Source organism: Tenrec ecaudatus, chromosome 13 (assembly GCF_050624435.1).
Source record: "Tenrec ecaudatus isolate mTenEca1 chromosome 13, mTenEca1.hap1, whole genome shotgun sequence".
Lineage (NCBI taxonomy): Eukaryota > Metazoa > Chordata > Mammalia > Afrosoricida > Tenrecidae > Tenrec > Tenrec ecaudatus.
This window is the reverse complement of record NC_134542.1, coordinates 43638294-43652918: the sequence shown is the minus strand read 5'-3', so window position 1 is coordinate 43652918 and position 14625 is coordinate 43638294.

The window sequence follows — 14625 nt, the reverse complement described above, 5'->3', positions numbered from 1 at the left end:
TGTGGAAACTCATTTATCACAAAATTATATTTTCCACCTTCTAGACAATTAGAACATACTGCTTGTGGGAAGGAAGGGAAGGGAAAGAAATTATCTATCAAGAACATCTCAAGGCAGTTGGCAAATGTCCAGGTTTTGGAAACATCTAGTTAGCACCCTATTTTAACCACTGCAAAAGTAATTTTCTTTCTGAAATTGACAATTAATGTGATGTTCCTAAAGGGAAACATTTAATAATAATCGAGTGGAGGCATAAGGCATTTGACTCCCTCCTGTAGCCTTAGTCCTGATATATTAATAACCCCGAGGCTCTATCCCAACTAGAGTGTGGTTCAGAGACAAAATCCATAAACCATGAAGCTCTGATGTCCTCTTTACCTCCATTTCACATGATAATCAATGTCGCTCTAAGAAAGATTGCTAAAACGCATAATAAACTTTTCTCCCCAAGATGTACTATCAGATTATGGTTCTATACTATCACTCCAAACTTAAAGCAATCACTTGCATGAGTTAGTTATGTTAAGGTAAAATTCTGACTAATGTCTTTGTATATACTGAAATAAACCAAACAACATCAAAAACACATTTCCGTGGAGTCAATGCTGACTCACAGAGACCCCCTAAGGGTTTCCAAGACTGTAACCATTTATAGGGGTAGAAAGCCCCATCTTTCTCCTGCATTGCTGCTGGTGGTCTCCTGCAGAACTGCCAACACATGACCACTCCCCCAGCAGGCTCCTCTTTACATATATATATGCCATCATGATGAACAGATTTTCAAATGGAGAAAAGAATGCACATTAGTATTTCATAAGAATATCGTTTTCCAATTAGATACTACATCACCAGCAAATGAAGCAGTACAAAATTCATCGATATTATTCTAAAACCATAAATGAGTATAGCACTCAGGAGCAGTCTTTTATAAATCTCACAATTTCCTGCTGTGAAAAACAAATCTTACAACCATCCAAAGTAATCGTTTGCATGGCTTTTTCAAGGGCAGATATGTTTGAACAAGAGATCTCTAAAGAATCGTAACTTTTCCCCTTAATTCTTTGCATTCTGTATCCTAGTTCTATGAAATTCATCACACTTAACATGATTTTGGAAACTTAAATCATCTCTTCTAATTTTCTGCCTATAAAGAAATTCCTTCCATACCATTCCTGACAAAAAGTCTTCCAACCTGAAATATGTTCATAGGCAAAGAACCCAAACTAATAACTCATCCTTTCACAAGTCAGTGGTTTTCGCTGTCCAGTAATTTAAATTTGCACTGAGTTTCCCCACCAAGAATCCTGATTTTGCCCTAATGAGCATGGTCCTCTTGCACACTCTCTCTTTTCTGGTACTTCCAGCAACTGCCACAGTCTGGGCAGTATGCTTTGCAAACAGAGAACCCCTTTGGCTCCAGGGTTCAGTGAACAGAAAGGGGACCAAACTGACAGGAATCTAGAAAGGACCAGACAAGCACAACATAGTAAATAAGGAAAAGTAACGGTTCCTGGCTCTCCGGTGTCAGAACATTCCGTTTATACCACTTGTGAATGTTACATATGTGAGGGGACTCCAGAGGCTCCTAGGAAAATTCTAGTATCTACCTATTCCATTTTCCCACACATTTTTGGTATCCCTTCATAATTGACAGAATAATGAAACTTTCTAACCATTTGGGGAACATATTTAATTATATATTTATTATGCCCCAAATCAAAAGCCCAAACCATATCATTGAGGTAACTACAATTCACGGTGACCCCCACATCAGTCAGAGGAAAACTTCCCGAGGGCTTCCAGTCGCTGCCTTTTCCGAAGCACATCACCAAGAGCCCTCTGCGTGGAACCTACCACTCAGCCTTCTCAGCCAAGTGTGCGAAAGGTTTGCACACTCCGCGCCCTCTAAATTGATGGGGAAAGCCCCACCTCGCCTCCTGATTTCCTGCTCTGCTTCTCTCCTTTCATTCTATTTCAGCTTTTATCCTTTTTCTGCTACAATGAACTTTAATGGCATCTTCTTAAACATATGCAAATGATTAACAATTTTTTTAAATTAAGCTTTAATCAAGGCTTGCCCTTCAAAATCTCTCAGGAATGAATAATTGAAGAAAAGACGAAAAAACTTAAAATCTTTTACATATAGTCTTAATATTCATGTCACTATAGAAATATTTCAAGTTTCTATGGAGGAAAAAACATACATTTTTTGAATTTGTTTTTACATTTTATTAGGGGCTCATACAACTCTTATCACAATCCATACATATACATACATCAATTGTATAAAGCACATCCGCACATTCCCTGCCCCAATCATTCTCAAAGCATTTGCTCTCCACTTAAGCCCTGTGCATCAGGCCCTCTTTTTTTTCCCATCCCTCCCCGCTCCCCCCTCCCTCACGAGCCCTTGGTAATTTATAGATTGTTATTTTGTCATATCTCACCCTATCCAGAGTATCCCTTCCCCCACTTCTCTGCCGTCCGTCTCCCAGGGAGGAGGCCACATGCATTTTTTTGAAAATTTAAGAACACTGAGGAAATTGCTGCAAGGTGTATGATAAACAGAGAAAAATCAGTTTTATGATGTGGAAAAACCAAGACCTCACCGGAAAGTTGGCTAATAACACAAATGAGCAATGTAGAGGGAGAAATACAAATTATCATGTAATGTGAACGTTATCCTTATCCTTATTTACAATTTTTAAAATTAAAGTAGCAATTCATTAGCATGTGAAACAGACAATTGGCATTTTTTTTTGTCAGACCCAATATTCAGGGCCAGAATCATGATAATATATGCCACATAGTCAACTCTGGCACAAATTTAATGAGTCATAAAATTCAGTTCTCAAGATAAATATTTAGTGAAAATTAATGACAAAATATAAAAATTAAATAAATATAGAATCCAGTCCTGCATTTAAATCACCTTAATCCTGGCTCTTCCAATACTGGGAAATATCAATAGAAATATGAACTCATATATACTGTACATGGTTTATAAATTCACAAGCTATTTGACAATATAAATACACAATTGTAAGAAAAATAGCTTTGGCACTTTGGCATAATTCCCCTGTAGGCATGTGATGGTTTTAGATTTAGTGTCAGCTTGACTGGTTCCAGATTATGCGAGGCTTAACCATTAAAAACCTAGTTGGCTTCTATGACTTGATAAAACACAATGTAATTATAACCAATTAGTTACCCGCCTTCATTATGGATGAGACTATTACTTTAGATGTGTGGTCTGTTTCCAGTATAAATAGTTGCTTTGTGCTTGCTTTTTGCTGAGTCTGGATCTTGCATCTGACTCATTCTTGGGACCTACACCAATGGCCTGCCACATTGCCTGGTAATTTGGGGAATAGTCAGCATCCTGCCATCTGACCTGCTAACCTTGGATCCGTTTGCTTCTGTAGCAACAATCCTGTGGTCTTCCTGCCAGTGTTTGGTTCATCAGTCCCTGCTGCTGCCTGAGCCAGGAGAGGCCTCCAGCCTGACATCTGACCAATGAATGTGGAACCTGCCTGGGCCCACTTCTGCCCACATCTAAATTATGTGAGTTATTTCTTTTTATAAATAAATAAATATATATATATAATTTTGATTCTTTAGTGAACCCAACCTAAAGCAGGATAATTTATCACAATAAAATAATATGTGAATAAATGTCCCCACGTGTTAATACTTACTTAAACAACGCTTCAAGGGAAAAAAATTGAAATAAGTAATAAAGAGTTATTTTTTAAATTATATTTGACAAAATGATACAGATAAACTATTTGTGCTTTTACATTGTTGACATAGAAAGTTAACCCATACATAATTGGGAAAAAAAATAGTGCCATATATACTCGAGTATAAGCCCACCTGAATATCAGCCGAGGCACCTAATTTTACCTCAAAAACTGCATTAAAAATGTGCAGAAAACTCGGCTTATTTGTGAGTATATACAGTAGCTTTCATTCTTTGTAAGCAAAATAGTAAACTAGGAAGGAAGAAAAGTATAAGTGTGTGTGTGAGAGAGTGTGTGTGTGCTTCAGAAAGTTTAGCAACATCACTCCTCAGGGTTAACTAAGGTTATCATCTCTGAGAAGGTAGAACTCTGGTTATTGTTCGGTTTCTAATTTACTCATTGATTTTTTTCTGATTCCTAAAGTTATTTCCACCGCACTAGGGGAGGAGGAAAAACGCAGCAGAGAGACTGCTCATCAGAGGAATAATTATAATTCGCATCTTTCCATAACATGAAAAAAATTCTAAAATCTCATTTATTGCCTCCCTTAGAGGATGATATCCAAAAATATCTAATGGAAACTGTAACGCTTTTACTGCCCCAGGTGTTTTCCATAAGTCAACTGCTTAACTTTAATTTTTAGCAAATATGTATACAAATTCTACATTTCACTTTGCTTTACCCTTGACACTGGTAAGAATATTAATTCCAAGTCTTGGTGGTATAATAGGTTACCCATTGGATTGCTCACTGAGACATCTGTAGTTTGAGCCCACCAGCTGCTCTCTGGGAGAAAGATGAGGCTTCCTGCTCTCATGAAGATTTTATAACCTCAGGAACTCAGAAGGACAGTTCCATTCTGTCCCAAAGGGTCACTGTGAATAGTAACTGGCACAGTCACAGGAGTTTATTTTTTCTGATACCAAATGTGTTGAACAATCAAAGAATGTATTAGGAAGCCTGTTCTCTGTTCCACTTCTGTTATGATGCCAGCTGCATAGGCGGCACTCCTTCCTCTGACCCTAATGACTGGCGCTCACATGTTATAGGCACAGTAGTCAGACTGCCATGTATGACCAAGACCTCAAATGCTTGATCCAGATTTGCAATCTCCACAAAACCATCGCTTCCAACCTGCTAGCAACAAGTCTGGGGGTTCCCCTAGCCCCTCAGAATACCAGCCATAAACTCAGGGGTCCCCAAAGCTTCCCTGCAGTTCTGATTATCACTGCTCGTTTGGGTTCCATAGTTCCCTAGAATAATTCATAGAGGTTGCCATAGTTACAATAAAGATGTATTATAGCAAAAAGGAGAAAAATGAATATGTACGTAGGCAAGGCCCAGGAGGTATTCTCAATGCAGAGCTTCCATGCTCCACCTGCATTGATGTCTTTTACTAACTAGGAGGCTCTTTGAACTTGCTCGCCCAGGGCCTCTACTGGGGTCTCCTCCCATCCTCATGATTAATGTAATTCTGACCCCTGTGACTGGTTAGGAATTGTGTCAACTAGACTCTCCCAGCTAAGGATAGGGGTGAAAGCCAACATATGAATCAGATCAAAGCCTCACTTGACACTCCCTGGAGGATGTGGCCTTTTGTATAAGAGAGACCTTTCCTAACACATCCACACTCCCAGACAAGGCTGATGCCACATGATTGCTTTGCTGTTCTCACCAGATCCCTTCTGAGTCACCTCATTAGCATAAGTATTATTTAAAGGATTCATCAAAGACCTTTGACTCACTAAAGAGAGGTTATCTCTCAGGAACTAAAATTAAAAGCCAAATTTGGGGGATAATCTAAATGTTTTGCCCCACCACACCCTAATTCTAAGTAAGGGGAAATCCCTCCTATGATTAAGATATATCATAGTTATAAATAAGCATCCTCCCAGGCCAATCCTACACACAGAGTTGCAGATTAAAAAAATGAAAGAAAGCCAACGTCATTCGCTGAAGCCTTGGATCAGGCCTGTGTCATGGAAACCAGAGGAGACTGTTTTGAGAAAAAGCTGATGTACAAACATTGTGAAAAGCAATCAAGTGCCACCTAAAATACCTGGAAATAGAAATCTTATATGACCCACCAATGCCTCTGTTGGGGTGTACCCCAAAGAAGTAAGAGATGGAACACGAACAGACATGCTTTCCCACGTTCATCACAACAAAATTCACCATAGCAAGAAGCTGGGACACAACAACCCAGATGTACATCAGTAGAAGAATTATTACAGAAAATCTGGTACGTATACACAATGGAATATTATACATTCCTGAAAATGGCAATTTTCCATGTCACGAGGTGTTTTTTTTGTTCCATTGCTATTTTCAGGAACGTATAGTATTCCAATGCATAGAGGTACCGGAGCTTCTTTATCCTTTCTACTTGTGATGGACATTGAGGCTTGCTATGGTGAACTGTGCTGCAATGAACATGGGGGAGCTTACAGCTGTTAATGTTCTGTCTCTCATTTCTTTGGGCAATATGTCCTGCAAAGATATGGGATTTCTATTGCCAGTTATTTTTGGTAGTGCCATATTGCTTTCCACAATGGCTGTACATTTTTACAACCCCACAAGAAGTATATAAGAGTTCCGATCTCTGTCTCCAGCATTTGGGTTTTGTTTGTTTGTTTTGACTGGGCTATTGTTGTAGATATACAGTATTAACTTACTGTTATTTTTAGTTGTATCTCTTTGATGGCTAGTGACCGGGAGAATTTTCTCGTGGATTTGTTAGCCATCTCAGGGAGTGTCATCCTTTGTGAATCATCTAGTCATGTCCTTTGTCCACCTTTAATCCGATAAGTCATTTATTTTTTCTTGTTGAAGTGCAGCAGAATTCAATAGATCTCAGTAGTTAATCCCTTGTCCATTGTGTCATTGCTAAAGATTTTTTTCGCAATCCATGGGCTCTTATTTTACTCTTGATGAAGTCTTTCAACACATGATAGAATTTTGAAAATCCAATGACTTCATTGAAAATACCTTTTTGTTCAACAACATAAACAGAGTTGGTACCTAACCCATCACTTTGATTCCATCTCATAACAGCCTGGTGTAGAAAAGAGCGGAACTACACCACAGGGTGTTTGAGGCTGTGAATCTTTAAAGGAGAAGTCAGCCTTACTTTTTCCTAAGGAATGGCTGGTGGGATTGAACCAGAAAGCTTCCTATTAGCAACTCAATATTTAGCGCACAATGATACCAGAGCACCATAGGGGAAATGATACAGGCATCAAGTTTAACTATATCTGTGGGAAGAGACCATGGATAAGCTCAAGATCATCAGGACAAAAAAGTTATGAAAACTTCTTAGACATAAACAATGACCTTGAAGGAATGCATTGCTAAGTATGAGGGCTCAGAGCATGGTCTCTAAGAACACCAACATCTATTGGAAAAGTATACAAGATGACACAAAAACATCGCTCTATGTCTGAGTTGGTGAACAGAGCCTGCAGCGTTTAAAGCTCATGCTTAGCCATATGCAGTGGGACAACTGGTGTTTCCCCATCCAGAGGAAAGAAGAACGACAGCAATTAAGAGACATACAGAAACATTTAGTCCAACAGACTAATGTACCACAAAAACATCTGACTCCCCAACCCTGAGATCTCATCAGAACTCTGCTACCACGACCAACTACTCTGAAAACCGGATATCATTAGAAGATCCTGGATATAATGGGAGAAAATTTGGAACAAAATCCAAAATCATAAAGAGATCAGGGTTACTGATTGGTTAGATACTGGAGTGATACCCCAAGACTTTGGTTCTTAATCACCCATTAGGTCTGGAAGGGAACTAACCTTCTTATTAGAATAATCACCCAATTAAGATCAAAAGAGCCGCATTTGCCTAAGGACAAAGTACACAGGATTAGAAGGAAGGAGGGATTGAAACCCAGGGAGGAAGTGGGATAAGTGATGGCACATGGAGGGAATTTCAATGAATGAGTTGGGGAACAAAATGTGTATGAAATTTTGATTGTAAAACTAATGATCTGCACTGTAAACCTTGACGTGGTTGGCATTGAAAAGTTAAACAATAATAACTTGAATATCAAATGAGTATTTATATTTCTCTGCTTGATGTAAATATTTATATTTTACTTTTCCAGTTTGAGTCAGGATCCAGATAAATTTCATACTTTGAATTTAGAAACAAAACACAGCTAGGAGCCAACTTTGGGAGCAGATAACCAAGTATGCAACTTGAGGAGCTAAGGAGATAAAAACAAGTCTACGAGAGTCAAAATATGACCTTGAATATAACCCATTGCCATCAAGTCAATTCCAACTCTCAGTAACTCAGAAACCTTATCTGGGGCTTCGGAGGTTTTGTAAATCATTATGGGGACACTCTCATCTTTCCCCTGGGGAGTGTGTACTGGGAACGTTGCTGTTAGCAATCCACCAGGGTGCTACATGATTTAGAAAACTACTCTAGAACAGATTTGATAATTTAACAATAAGGACCAAAGACCCCAGGAGTTATGGGATGACATCAAGAAACATTATGCCTAAAGAAAACAGAAGCAAAGTGTCATTTTTAAAGCACGAATGAAAGAAAAGTCCAAAATGGATTTCCAAAGAGACTCTGAAACTTGCTCTTGAATGTAGTGTAGCTAAAGTAAACGGAAGAAATTATGTAAAAGTGTCAAAAAGCTAAACACAAAATTTCAAAGGGCAGCTCCAGGACACAAAGTAAGAATTATAATGAAATGTTCAAAGACCTGGAACTAGAAAATCAAAATGGAGGAACGAATTCAGCGTATCTTAAAGTGAACAAAATGAAGGGGGGGAAAGCAAGCCTTGAGTTGAAACATTTAAAGATTCTATGTGCAAAATATTGAATGATGCAAAATGCATCAAAAGAAAATGGATGTAATGCACAGTCCCTGCACCCCAAACAATTGGTTAACATTCGGCCATTGAAAGAGATAGCATGGAACCAAGAACCGATGGTACGAAATGAGGAAATGCCAGTTGCACTGAAGGCATTAGTTAAAAACAAGGCTCTGGAATTGATAGGACACCAATGACCAGAAACTGATGAAACACTAAGCTCTCACTCATTTTTCCGAGAAATGTGGGAGACAGCTACCAGGCCAAACAACGGGGAGGAATCCATGTGAAAGTCTCTAAAGAAAGATGACGCAACAGAATGTGGGATTACTAAATAAAATCATTAAAATTTTGATACAGTTCATTCAAAAACGGTTGTAGCAGTACATCGACAGCGAGCTGAAAAATTCAAGATGAATTCAGAATAGGCCTGGATTGAGCAAGAGCACTGCTAATGTCAGATGAGTATTGGCTGAAAAGAGAATGCTAGAAAAATGTTGACTTGTGTTACATTGACTGTGCAGAGGCGTTCCATTGTTTGAATCACAAAAGAAACCCTGGGTAGAACTATAAAGAAGGGGAATTCCAGAACACTTCTTGGTGCTCTTGAGAAACCTGAACATAGACCAAAGGGCAGTTGCTTGAACAAATTAAGGGGGTACTGCACAGTGTAAAATCAGTACATGCGAATGTCTTCACTGTACTTAGTCAATCTGTATGCTGAGTGAGGAACTGAAGCTGGCCTATGTGAAGAAAAATGTGCAACAGGATTGGTGGAAGGCAACAAGCAATGAGACAACCTTGCTTGCTGAAAGCCAAGAGGACGTGAAGCATTGTCTGAAGAAGATCCCAGACTACAGCCTTCAGTAGGGAATACAGCTCAATGTAAAGAAAAGAAAAAATCCTCGTACTTCAATCAGTGAGCAACCTCATGATAAACAGTGAAAAGATTGAAGTTGTCAAGGATTTCATGTTACTTGGATCAATAATCAATGCTCATGGAAGCAGCAGTCAAGAGGTCAAATGACACATCGCAATGAATAAACTGGCAGCACAAGACTGCTTTAAAGTGATGAACACCAAAGATTCACTTTGAGGACTCAGGGGTCCTTAACCGAAACCACGGTATTTTCATTTGCCTCATATGCTTGTGAAAGTTGGGCACTGAGTAAAGAATACTGCAGAAGAACCGATGAATTTGAACTATGTTGCTGGTGAAGAATATTCAAAGTACCACGGATTTCCAAAAGAACAAACGCATCTGTCTTAAAAGTACAGCCAGAATGCACCTTTGAAGGAAGGACAGTTAGAACTCATCTCATGCACTGTGAACATGTTATCAGGAGAGACCAGCCATGCATGGTAAGAAGCACATCATGCTTGGTAAAGTAGAAGTTTGTCAAAAAAGGAAGACTCTGAACAAGGTAGACTGGCACATTGGCTGTCATAGGGAATGCAACCTAACAACGGAGAAGATGGCACAGGACAGTGTCTCATTCTGTTGTACACAGGGTCTCTGGGATTGAAGCTGAATCAACAGCCTATTATTAACATTAATAACCTCAAATCAGAGGGGCTCATCTGCTGAGAATGAGGGTGTGAGGGGAACTGAGAACTTGAAAATGGTGGGGAAGCTTAACGAACTGCTTATTAGGAGATCAAGAGGAGATGGACTGCTTTTTGTGGTCGTGAATTAATAACATAATTAAACCATGGAATGGCGTGTGGGCTTCAGGAAAGGGAAGTAAAGGTGAGTTTCCCTAATTAAAATTAATGAGATAAATTTCACCTGGGGTATCCACACTACTCTAACGACTACCTTGAAAAACTCAGGAATTCAGTTCACTCCATCAACTACTTACAGCTTATCCCAAATTTGATGTAATTGTTTCAGCCTTTTCTACTCACCAAATGATCAGCCGTAGGATAGCATTAAAAAACAAAATCAACAACAACAAAAATTCTAGATTTAACCAGAATGAGCAGAGACAAACAACATATAGAAATATGAGCTTCCAGATTCGTCAATATATGGGCAAAGGGCAGTTTCTAATTTATACAAGTTAAATTTCCACAGTAATGTTCTACAAACAGGTCGGCATTAATCCTCAGGCAGCAAATGGTCTGGGAGTTCCTAATGGCCTGTGTCTGCGGAGCTAGCCACACCCCATCAGAAACACCCCTTCCCTTTCATCATCTGTCTGCACGGCCCAGCAGCGATCTCCCCCCACGTGTTGCTTTGGTATCTGGTTCTAAGAGTGAAGTGAACACTGTTGGAAAATGAACCTCCCCGAAGTGTTATTCTGTTCATTAAAAATGGAATAGCCAAAGGAGAAAATAGATGACAGATATCCATCAAAAGGACTCCCTTGGCTGCCTTCAGCCCTCACAAGCTTGGTACTGAAATATGAAATGGCAAATGAGAAAGGGCGGGAATGGTCAGACTTGAGTCCGAGCTGAGAGGAGAACTCCAGCCTCGGCGCCTCCCTTGTCCAGTTCCAGCTACAGCGGCAACTCCCCGCTCCTGGTCGCTCCGCATTACGAGCGTTCCCTCGTTAGGAGCCCATTTCTTCCCCGGGAACCTCCCTGATTTCCTCGTCCTCTGTTTATTTCTAACAGATTCATCTCCAACTTCATCTGCCTGTTCCTTGTCTGCAGCCGCAAATTACTCACTAAGCAAGGTAAGCACAGGCTGAGTTGTGTTTACTCACTAAAATGTAATGAATACGTTTACAAGCTCCCCCCCATCTGAAACCCCTGTGGAATGCGGTAAGGAGCCCCTGCTTCCCTTGCTCACTGGGTCATCCGTCTCCTGGGCCAGCACTTCTCAAAGGACTTTCTTCTTCACTGCGCTGCTCCAGTGACTCCTGATCCTCGATCTACCATCTAGCTTTTGTTATGGACTGAAATATGCCGGTTATGTGTGTGTTATTGCTGTTATGACAATTCTTAACTCTTATGTCAATGTCTGCATTATGTAAATGAGGCAAACAGTATGGGGGTATCTTGAGTTTTGACTTTTAAGCAGTGGTTCTCAACCTGGGGGTCGTAACCCTTTTGGGGGTCGAATGACCCTTTCACAGGGGTCACCTAAGACCTTATTTCCTATGGTCTTAGGAACCGAGACACCGATCTTCTGTCTGTCTCCAGGTGGGTCCACCCACACGCTGATAGGCCCACCTATGGGGTCACCACAACAGTCACAGCATTAGGAAGGTTGAAAACCATCTTTTTTACCTTAAATTCAGGTTAAAAAGAAATACCACAACAGAGCAGAGATGGGGAAAGAGATGTTTCTGTTGTGATGCCATCGACTTATAGGACTTCTGTTGTAACAACACCAAGAAAAAAAGATATTTGCATGTCTTATTTCCTATATTAAACTATTAACATCTCAAAATTTATATTCATGGTTTTATGTGTTTTGCTGAATGAATGTTATTTATACAAAGCTAGCCAATTGACGATTGACAAGGAGCTAAGATAAATGGCAAGTGTGAAAACATGCTTCCATTTAATTTCTGGAATTTAGCAAGCACAGCCGAAGGTACTACCTCACTTTTCCTGGTATTGATCCATGTCTTTCTTCTAGCTGCTTACAGAGTGTGTGATTTGCATTCCAAAAGATGTTTGCAAGAAAGCTAATAAGACCTACATAATACACTTTTGATGAATTAGACTCCACACTCATAAACCACAATAAAATGCTAAACTTCATGGTAATGATTTTCTCCACATTCTCAAATTATGAAGAACAGAGATGAAGGGGAAAGTTATAAATTTAAGGATAATAAGAACATCCAGAGAAAATAATTCATGGTTTTAAAATCTTTTCTCTATCAGCAAAAAAATCCAAGACATTTCAACAAATGTGATGAATACTGTTTTGAGTTTTACACATATCATATAGAAAATTATTTTTTATAATGTGGAATTGGTAGAACTGTTTTGGACTTATACAACACAAAACTTATTTGCTAAGAAATTCAGAATTAATCAATATAATCTTATTTGAGCAATTTTCTCAAAGACCCAGTAAAATTTTCAAAAACAATCTAAGGCTTTTCTGTGCAGTCTCACCTTACCATGCTAATATATCAATAATGGTATATCATTTTTCATCGTGGTGTTTAAAATATTGTTGTCTGATACTTTTAAAATGTGCTCTACTCTTGATAAATCGATTCTAGTTTCTTTCCAATAATCATAAGGGTTTTCCTCAGTGGATTAAAATGTTGTCACTTTCGTTAGGTGCTGTGAGTTGATTCCAGCTCACAGCAGTCCTGCATGCAAAGAACAGAACACTGTCCATCCTCACAAGTGTAATGTTTGAGCCTTTGGGAGTAACTGTGTCACTCCATCTCCTCCAAGATCATCCTCTACTAAGCATGATGTCCTTTTTCAGGGACTGGTCTCGCCTCATAGCATGTCTCCTGTTTTGTACATAAGTATTTAAGTTTAACAGAAACAAATGAAGGCACCTTCCCTTGAGACAATAAAGAATATAACGGTATGACACCGGTCAGGTTGCACATACAGAATAAGGTACACAATACGCACGTTTTAATATATAACATGTTCCTCCTACCGTATAATTAAAATAGCTTCTCTCACAGTGATTAAAGGACCCCTTCAACAGTAAATGGCAAAAATTAAGACATTTTTCTTGCACAATATGGTGGGTAGAATCAGGGCACCCATGTAAGAGACAGACAACCCACAGAGTATTTTAAAATATCGTCTGGCAAGTCTCATAGGATTATACCCATAAATGTATTTATAGTTTTGACTTAGGATATTTATACATTTTTGTATTTAGTTATGTATGCTGCAAATATATCCATGAATACAGTTGAGCATACAGAGGGCAAAGTTATTAAAACTTCTTAGCCATAACCAAATACTTAAGAGACTGAGTAGCCAAGCCTGGAGGCTCAGAATCACAGTGTTTGAGGCCCTCAAGGTCAATTAGCACAAAATAATCAGCAAAGACAATGTGCTACACCTACTTTGGTGAGTAAAAATTGGGGTCTTAAAAGCTTGTGAGAGGCTATCTAACAGACAAGCATAATGAAGAGTTAAGATATATAGAAACAATTAGTCTACAGGACATAAATGTCAACCTCTACAACTCTGAAACCAGAAGAACCAGATGGTGACCAGATACCACTGCTGGTGGCTCAGGAAGAGATCAGATTAGAAGGTCCTGGATAAAGTGGGATAAAAATATAAAGCAAAGCTTAGAATCATTAAAAAAAAAGAAAAAAAGTCTGGACGTACCCATCTGGTAGAGCCTGGTAGAATCGCTAGGACTTTGGACTTTAATGACCCTTTAAACCTTGAACTGAACTCATCTCCTCACCCATGTGCAGGTCAGTGGTAGCACTAGGAAATACAGCACTTCTTGAAGGGATCTGTTATCAGGCATCAAAGAACAAAAAATCATATCATTGTGTGCTCACCTCCCTGATATGACTCCTGAAAACCAAGTGGGTACATAAGCAAATGTGGCGAAGAAACCTGATGGTGCCCGGCTATCAAAAGATAGAGTCTGGGGTCTTAAAGGCTTGAAGGTAAACAAGCGGCCATCTAGCTCAGAAGCAACAAAGCCAACATGGAAGAAGCACACCAGCCTGTGCTATCACGAGGTGTCGAAGGGATCAGGTATCCGGCCTCATCAGAACAAAAAATCATATCAATGTGAATGAGCGAGAGTGTGGAGTGGAAACCCAAAGCCCATTTGTAGGCAATTGGACACCCCTTACAGAAGGGTCACAGAGAGGAGACGAGCCAGTCAGGGTGCAGTATAGCAATGATGAAACATACAACTTTCCTCTAGTTCCTAAATGCTTCCTCTCCCACCCCTCCCTGCCCCCTGCCTAAAACATGATCCCAATTCTACCTTGCAAGTCTGGCTAGACCAGAGGATATATACTGGTACAGATATGAACTGTAAACACAGGGAATCCAGGCAGATTATCCCTTCGGGACCAGTGGTGAGAGTGGTGATACCGGGAGGGTGGAAGGAAGGT